This window comes from Grus americana, chromosome 2 (genome assembly GCF_028858705.1).
Source record: "Grus americana isolate bGruAme1 chromosome 2, bGruAme1.mat, whole genome shotgun sequence".
Classification (NCBI taxonomy): Eukaryota; Metazoa; Chordata; class Aves; order Gruiformes; family Gruidae; genus Grus; species Grus americana.
The window spans coordinates 101,389,010-101,396,918 of NC_072853.1; positions in this window are offsets into that span (position 1 = coordinate 101,389,010).

Below are 7,909 nucleotides of genomic sequence, written 5' to 3' on the forward strand. Positions count from 1 at the left end.
GTGGTTTCACCCAGTTCACCTGGGATATTAGTTGATGTGGACTTCAGCAAATCAAAACGTGTGTGAAATATTAATTTCAGTAGAAACCTATTTTCTAGAAAAATTATTTGAGTGTCATCTTATTTTGGTATATTCCCGCTAAGAAAGAGGGAGTCCAAAGAAAAGCAACAATCAATATAAAACATATACTCTGTGGAAGAGACTTGTATCCTTGATGTTTGTTTGGGCTTTCAGTGCAGTGAACATTTATAACAAACATCAAATCAGACAGTTTAACAAACCATCGAGTGATATATTAAATATAAAAAATGCAGTGCACCAGCAATTGTATTCAACATTAGGTTACTTTTATGAAAGTCGCTCTAATGGGAATTATTCTAAATACATGAATGTGTGAATAATCTGATCATAATGCTTTGGGTAATTATAAGTAACAGAAATATGGAGTTAATGAAACAAAACCAAAATCTGAGCTCTGTGTGCGTGTATAAAGCATAAGAAACAGGACGCCAGAGGAGTTCGAAATATATGTCTGTGTTGAAAATATTGTCAATTGTGCACATTCCTTTGAAAAAACACGTTAATCATTTCCTGATGATCTCCTCTGAGGTTTCTATTGTTGCAACAACTTACACCTCCTACCTTGAAGTTGCTTACCTACAAAAGATTGTGTTGTATTGTTCAACATTCTTGTACCATGACCTCTCCTGTGAGCTATGAAAGATCTATTATGCTGAGTTTCATGCTCTAGGGTGGCTTAGCAAGTGCTGATTTACTGGTAGCATATGCAGGCAATAATTTTCCAGCAAAAGACCCAGAATCCTGCCTCCTTTTGCAGCTGTGAGATGGCTGTGCTGCTCGGTGTATTCCTGACCTCGAAGTCTTGGCCGATCATGGATTTGTTGCGCCTTTTGTGATGTCATTGCTACTTTCTGTTTTTTCTGAAAACGATCAGAGGATACAGGATATAGAGCAACATATCTAGATTCCCACGAAGGGATTACAGCCACCAGGAGTGAGTTGACTCCCAGCCTTCACCTCCTGCCAGGGCCATAAAGATCAGTTTTTCTGCAGCAAATGTGTTTTGGTTCCGATTTCAAACCAGAAGTACACGGAATTGTATTATATTTCTTAAAAGACTGGCATTTGGCACATTCCTTTTATTGCAATACAGTAGGGAATACAAATGTTTTACAAATTAAAATAATACTTACAAGATTTTTTTCTGTGACCCATTAACATGGAAACAAATTCTGTAACATACTACCATCAGCCAGGAGCAGCGTTTATTGTGGCTCCCACATTCATGCTTTTCCTGCATCCAGGGACGTGTGTGCCTATACACTCAGAAATGCTGTATACATGTAGTGTGTGTGAATGTATACACGACACAAGCATAACTTACACAAAATACAACACTGAAACATAGAGTACGTAATCACAGTTGTCTCAGCATAGTATGAAACACTGTGCCTCCAGATGTATGATGCCGGTTTGTGTATAATGAAAGTGGTTTGTTGTAAAATTCATGCAATTTTGGTGCATAGCATAACCATGGCATTAATGCTATTATCCCATTCAGCACCACCAACAACAAAAAAAATCATGATTCTGTGTAATAAAAAAATAGTAAAAAGGATAGTGTGATGAAAAGTAGGGTGTACCTAGATAGATGGGTTTCATAACTACTTGTGCCCTTTTTGTAGTCGATAGCAATGTAAAATGAAATGTATGATGGGCTGTTTAAGAGGGAGAGATATATTTTATATTATCGTTAATTCTTCCCTCCTGCTCTTAGGCCACACCTACTTCAAAAGTGAATCCAGACTCAGATCTTGACAGAGATCATGACCCTGTTGAAACCAATGGCTGTTCTATCCTGGAATTCAGTGGGGCCAGGCTTTCATCTCTGGTATTTTCCCCTGAACGTGTCCTTTTTTTTTTTGTGCTCTTGCTCCAAAGTGTGGTGTTTCTATTTCTGCTTTTTTTTTTTCCTCTGTTCCTCTGAAAATGCTTTGAAAGCTTTTTTTTTTTTTTTTTGAGCAATATACTATAAATTTCCTCTTGAGTATGAGAAAATGTGGGGAAATATCACTTCACTACTGAGCAGATAAGGTTGAGTTGCGGTTAGTTATGTTTTTCCATATTCTTCTGCTTTCATCATAAAATGCCTTTAGTTTTGATGAAATGGAACAACAAGTGAAAAAACAAATATGCCAAGAAAAATCTGGTTTCTAACAGGCTGCAGAAACTCAGGTAATGAGATGGCTTGTGTCTTGACCTACAAAGCGCTAGGGCTCATAGAAATGTAGAGGGAGGCAGAACACAATAATCTTTAAAATCAAATCCTCTTTAGGTCTGTAGCAACTTATGCTGTTATCAACATTGAAGTTAATGGTGGATTTCTTTTTCTTTTTTTCTGACACTTTAGTGTTGCACCAACAGCACTTGCACTCATGTTCAATGTAGTTATTCATTTGGAGGTAGGTATGCCACATTTGTGTCTAGGTTTGCCATGTTTTTCTCTGTTATATACAGACACAGTAATTAGGCTTTTCTGAGGTCAAAATATTTTGGATATTTCAAGGTTGGGGGTGTTTCAAATGGCTGTTAGTAGAGGACATTGGGGATGTGATTTGTATCATTCAGAAAACGGGCAGAATGGAGGAGGTGGTGCATTGTGCAGCATATTTGGTTTGGTTATGGTTGAAACAAATTGCTGATGAATCTTAGTTTCAATCTCCTGTTCATGACCTCTAATGATGGCAATGTATTATAGCACTCACCTGCAATTCCTATGTGCATGCACAGGCACACATACGCACAATTTTAGCTGAGCTAAAATTGCTAGTGAAATCATCTTCAGCAGCTCTTCAGATTACTTCTTTGAAACTCAAACCTACAGTTGTTTACAACTTGCAGATGAGACCACAAGTTTCATTTCCATCCCCCCCACCCCCCCAATGGTTGGTAAGATTATGTCCCTTTGTGAGTTTTGTGGATACATCCTTTTTATAAAGGAGCAGAAATGCCAGTGTGCTTCACTGCCCTATTTGCTGTGGCACAGCCAGTTGATCTTGTTTCCATCAAGTGTTTTCTGTTAACAGCCAGAGAGCAGCACACTCGTCTTCGCATTGGACTTTGATTTCTTGGCATTATATTCACCATTCCCAATATTTCTGTTGTTGTGAAGAGATACTTGCAAACATGAAAAATAGTCTCCTCTGGTGCCTCTATATGTCATGTCAGTTCACATGTGATAAGAGTTTAGCTGAATATGAAATGTGAAGATTAAGCACTGCTCTCCAAAATGTTTTCCCTTGTTTTATGACAGTAATCTCATTTTCAGAAGCAGCAAGTGAATGGCAGGCCAGGGAGCCCAAGCGGACAGGCAGTGTTTGATTTCACAAACCAGGTATTCATGTTATGATATGTTCCTAAGAAGCAGGACACGTGCAGATCAGCTTGGTTGTGCGTTTTCAAACAGTAGATCATCTGAAATCAGAGCTACGAGACCGAGTGAAAGCCTGGCACTGGTGCAGCCGTTGAAGAGCTGGGCTGACCGGGGCACAGCGCCTGCTTGTACAACTCTCCAAAGGGATTCTCCAAAGTTTCAAGTGCTGCCAACAGTTGGTTGCCTTCTTTGCTCAGCCCAGCTGATGCTGTTTTCAGTTCGGTGGTGATTGTAAGGAGGGGCAATACCCTTTCTTTAAACCAGCTCTCTCCCATAAACTTTGACTTCTTGATAGCCTTAGGTAGTCCTGGCTGCCTCGTATTAGTGTTGACTTTCATAGGAGTCTGGAGCATGCAAATAAACCAGAAGGCAGCCTGGATTTTGGAACAGCAGTGCTCTGTAGTTGAAGAATTCTAGATGGGTTGGTCATTTCTGTTACAGAGAGAGTTAGAAGAAATGCAGGGCAGTGAAGGTTTGGCTGTCCTCCAGTGCTGCATAATGATGGAGACCAATAAATTCCATTAAAACTCTAGGCTTGCTGCAATCGCTTGCTTGCAACACTGCAAATGACATTGGGAGGAGAACAAAATAGAAAAAAAAAAAAAAGACCACTGTTTTCTCAAGGAGAAAAATCTTTTTAATAAATACATTTTTATGACTTTTGTTTCACCCTTGATGAGTCAGCTCAACACTCCCATGTACATTTATGATGTACACAACAGGAACTCAGCATGGATTCACTGGTCTTTATTTTAATGTTTTGTATTACCAAACATTTTGTATTACAAAACATTTTTTGTACCCCAGACTTTATATTGTAGGCTGAAAAACGGACATAAGCAATCAGAACACTGAACATACAATTTCTTCTGAAAATATTTGTATTTTAAGACATGATGCCAGCATACTTTGACATACAGGCAAATCTGAAAAACTTTAGGAGAAAGTAACATCATCTGACATTAATTCATGAGGAACTGATGTATTATTGAAGAAAAGTCATTTCATAATGTGACTTTTTTTTTAATTATTTTGTGGTTACAGTTGTTTAGGTTGAATGAAAAGAACTAAGCATAGTCATAAATGCAAGTTCAGTAATAAATGTCCCTGTGGAACATAGAAGTCCCACAAAAGCAGATTCTTGGTTGTTTCCCAAAGTGAAAGGATACGGTTTTTTGAAATAGAATTCTGTTATTATTTGTAAAGGTTATGGTTTTGTATGTAAAAGTTGTTCTTTTGGTGGAAAGTGTGTATTTTTGTTATACACTTATATTGCTTTTTTTGGTTGCATGGTCAGAATTTAGAAGTTGGCAAGTAATTCCCATATGAATGAGAAACTGGTGATAGAAGTGAAATGTATTTTTGGGGTAGTTTTGCCGCAATGTGCTTTATTCACAGAGCATGTATGCAATTTTACTTCCCTGAACATAGGGCATAGCTACAAGTGCTGTTCAAAAGAAGCTCCATCTTTGCAATGTCACCTTCGTCTTTGCTCTCGCACGCCCTTTGCTTGCTTCATCTGAAATTATCTTACTCCGTGGGTCTACAACCAGAAAAAACCCACCCACCTCTCTGTTCATCAACTAGATTCAGTTCTGCATAGGCCTCAAGTGGTTTACATCTTGGGTTGTCATGCCTCTTGCGTGCAAATGTTTTTAAAGATTAGGTTCTCCTTGTCATTGAGCCATAAAAACTTAATGTACATGCTGGCTTTTATGTGGTCTGTGATTATTTCTAGATGGTACCCACGCCTTCCTGATAGCCACTAGAATATAGATCATATTCAAGCACGCACACACACGTTTTTTAGAAAGGATGAAATTGCTTTTTGTCACTCCTTAATCCTGCGTCAAAGGGTAGAAAAGGTTTTTCTCTCTGCAAGCTGGATGGACATCACAGATTATTCTCTTTCTTTGGGTCCCACAACCCTGCTTTGAAGTGCCTTTTAAAGAGATGAAAAGAGTGTAGTTGCAGCTTTAAAAGCATGAACTTTGCACATTACTGAATTAAATGTTTCTCCTTTTTATTCTGGGGTCCAGGTTGAGATAATACACAGAAGTAAAAAAAATATGGATGTCTTATATTTTATTGTCTCCTGAATTTTACCCCCCTTTTAATTTATTTTTGGGGTCTGGAGAGAAAAGCATGCCGAAAAGGCCCAGTGTATTGATATGTGAAATTGAAGGAGTTGCTCGTTCTTATGATCCAGACACTGTGCCCTTCGACAGGGTTAACATAGAAAAGAAACATACTGGAAAACACACACCTAAGTATGAAAAATTCCTTAAATTCAGGGTGTGTTCATACAAAGTGAAATTTCTACAGTGTGGAAAGCATTAAACCTGATCCAGAAAAAATGCGAGGTGCCCCAGCCATTGAGATGTGAATCTCTTTAATCCGCACAAGCATTAGAAAAATCTGAAACATGTGAAAGTTCAAAAGCTGCAAAGCCATTACATGACTTCTTATTCATTTCTCAAATATTGTAACTTTCTATTGAACTGTGAAAAGGCTTTTTCTTGTATTTTTTTTTCTTTTCATAAGTAATAGATCAGTCACTAATATGTTATTGCACATCGTGAAGCTGAAAGTGAGTTTCACTTGGTTATATCTACTTGGATATAAATTCTTGATTTATTTTAGAGCATTTATGTAGCGTTTCATTAGTTGGTAACTTGCACCTTTTCATCAGTTGCTGTTAGAGAGGGGAAAAGGGCAAGACTGACTACACTTAATTTTTTTTTTTTTAAGATCTAAATCAATTTCATAGTGAGCTCAGATGTAATTTTAATGACTAGCTCTAACTTTGCATGAGGGCTTTTTAACTGTATGTGTGCTAATTAAAAAAAACCCCAACAAACCTAACAAAGCCAAAACCAAAGCAACACAAAATACCTTTCTTCAGCTTAACTTTACAGCTCTGAAGTACAGCAAGAGGACCTTCAAATGTAGCGAAAGCTTACTTCAGAAAAACCAGCAAGTTACTGTTTGTAAAGAGACAGACCCAGTTGGTGACAGAAGTGCTCAGCCCGAGGATTTCCCACTATCATCGACCCTCTAAAAGCGCGTACGTGCCTTACTCCAAGGGCCAGAGTCTCAGTGTCTGGCCCCAGGCTGTCCTTGCGCTGCCACAGCAGCCAAACCTCCTGTGGAGGCTCAGGCAGCCTGGCAGATCTGGCGTTCCCTCTATGGGAGTATTAATTTGTTTTGCATCTGCAAGTGTAGCCCTAGGCTTATTTTTGATACCTCTGCCCTTGCTGTGGTCAGTTATAGCAGCCCTCGAGTTTTCAAATAGTTGTCGCTCACCGGGGTACGAGTCGTGCTTTTAGCTGTTTGCTTAAATGAAGTACTTGTTGAGATAAAGTTGCTGGGGGGTGTCCCGTGTGTCTAATGGTTTTATTCTAGGAGCTGCCAGGGATGTAGTGTTACACTGCTAAGACTGAAACAAAAATATGTAGGGTAAGAGGCTTTCTTAAGGGCAGGAAGAATAGAAAGTTTCATATTGATTTGCCATTTGAAAATTGGCTACGAATTTTTGTCAGTGAAAGTCCTGTGAGAAGATAGTATAGTGACAAGAAACAGTCGGAGTTGGTTTTTAAAATGACATGCAACTGCAGAATCTGACAAAGAGACTTTTCGTGTCTCCTCCCCACAAAAAATGTCTTCTACATTTAAAAAGACAGGGAGAGGCCTGTTTTCCACATGAAAATAGTTGGCAACCTGGCTTCCATCGACTTGCCAAAAGATGTATCAGAAGAGCTGAGGTAATCCACTGATTTCTGAGGTGGCGAAGCAGAAAAGTGCAAGTACTCTGTGGGCTAGAGATGGGGGTGACTGCAGGAGCAGAGGGGAACGTCAGCTGAGAACTCCGGGATCTCTGGAGGAGACCATGATCTCAAGCAATGCTCATAATTTAGAGTTATAAAACCTAAACAAAACAAATGTCTCAAACCTGTGCCAAGACCCAGAGAGTTTAAAGGTAAACATTAGATAAGGATTAGCTGTAGTCATTCTGTCCTCTGCTGCCAAGGCCTCGCAGCACGACAAAGGACTATTGATCAAAAAGGTCATGCAGAAGAGGGCAGGGTTTGAAGAAACTGAATTTAAAAAAAAAAAAAAAAAGCCCAAACGAGACAAATGCAAAAATAGTAACTCAGGGCTGAATGGAGTTCTGTACACCAGGCATTTCTCTCACATGCATTCTTTTATTTGTCTGCGCAGATAGAGTGAATAGCTATAATTCTCTTGGTTTGTACAGTGGCATCCTCCTGTAGTCTCCAGAGCTTGAAATAGCAAGTAATTACATGTGTCCCTTGAAATAAAACGTAAAAGGTGACAAAAGAAAACATGGTGCTGTGCTTGGGTTTTCAACTTGAAGCTGTTCTACCCTACATGTCTGGCAGGGACATTTAACGCTGCTCACACACATCATGGTAGCCAGTGGCTACTGACTTA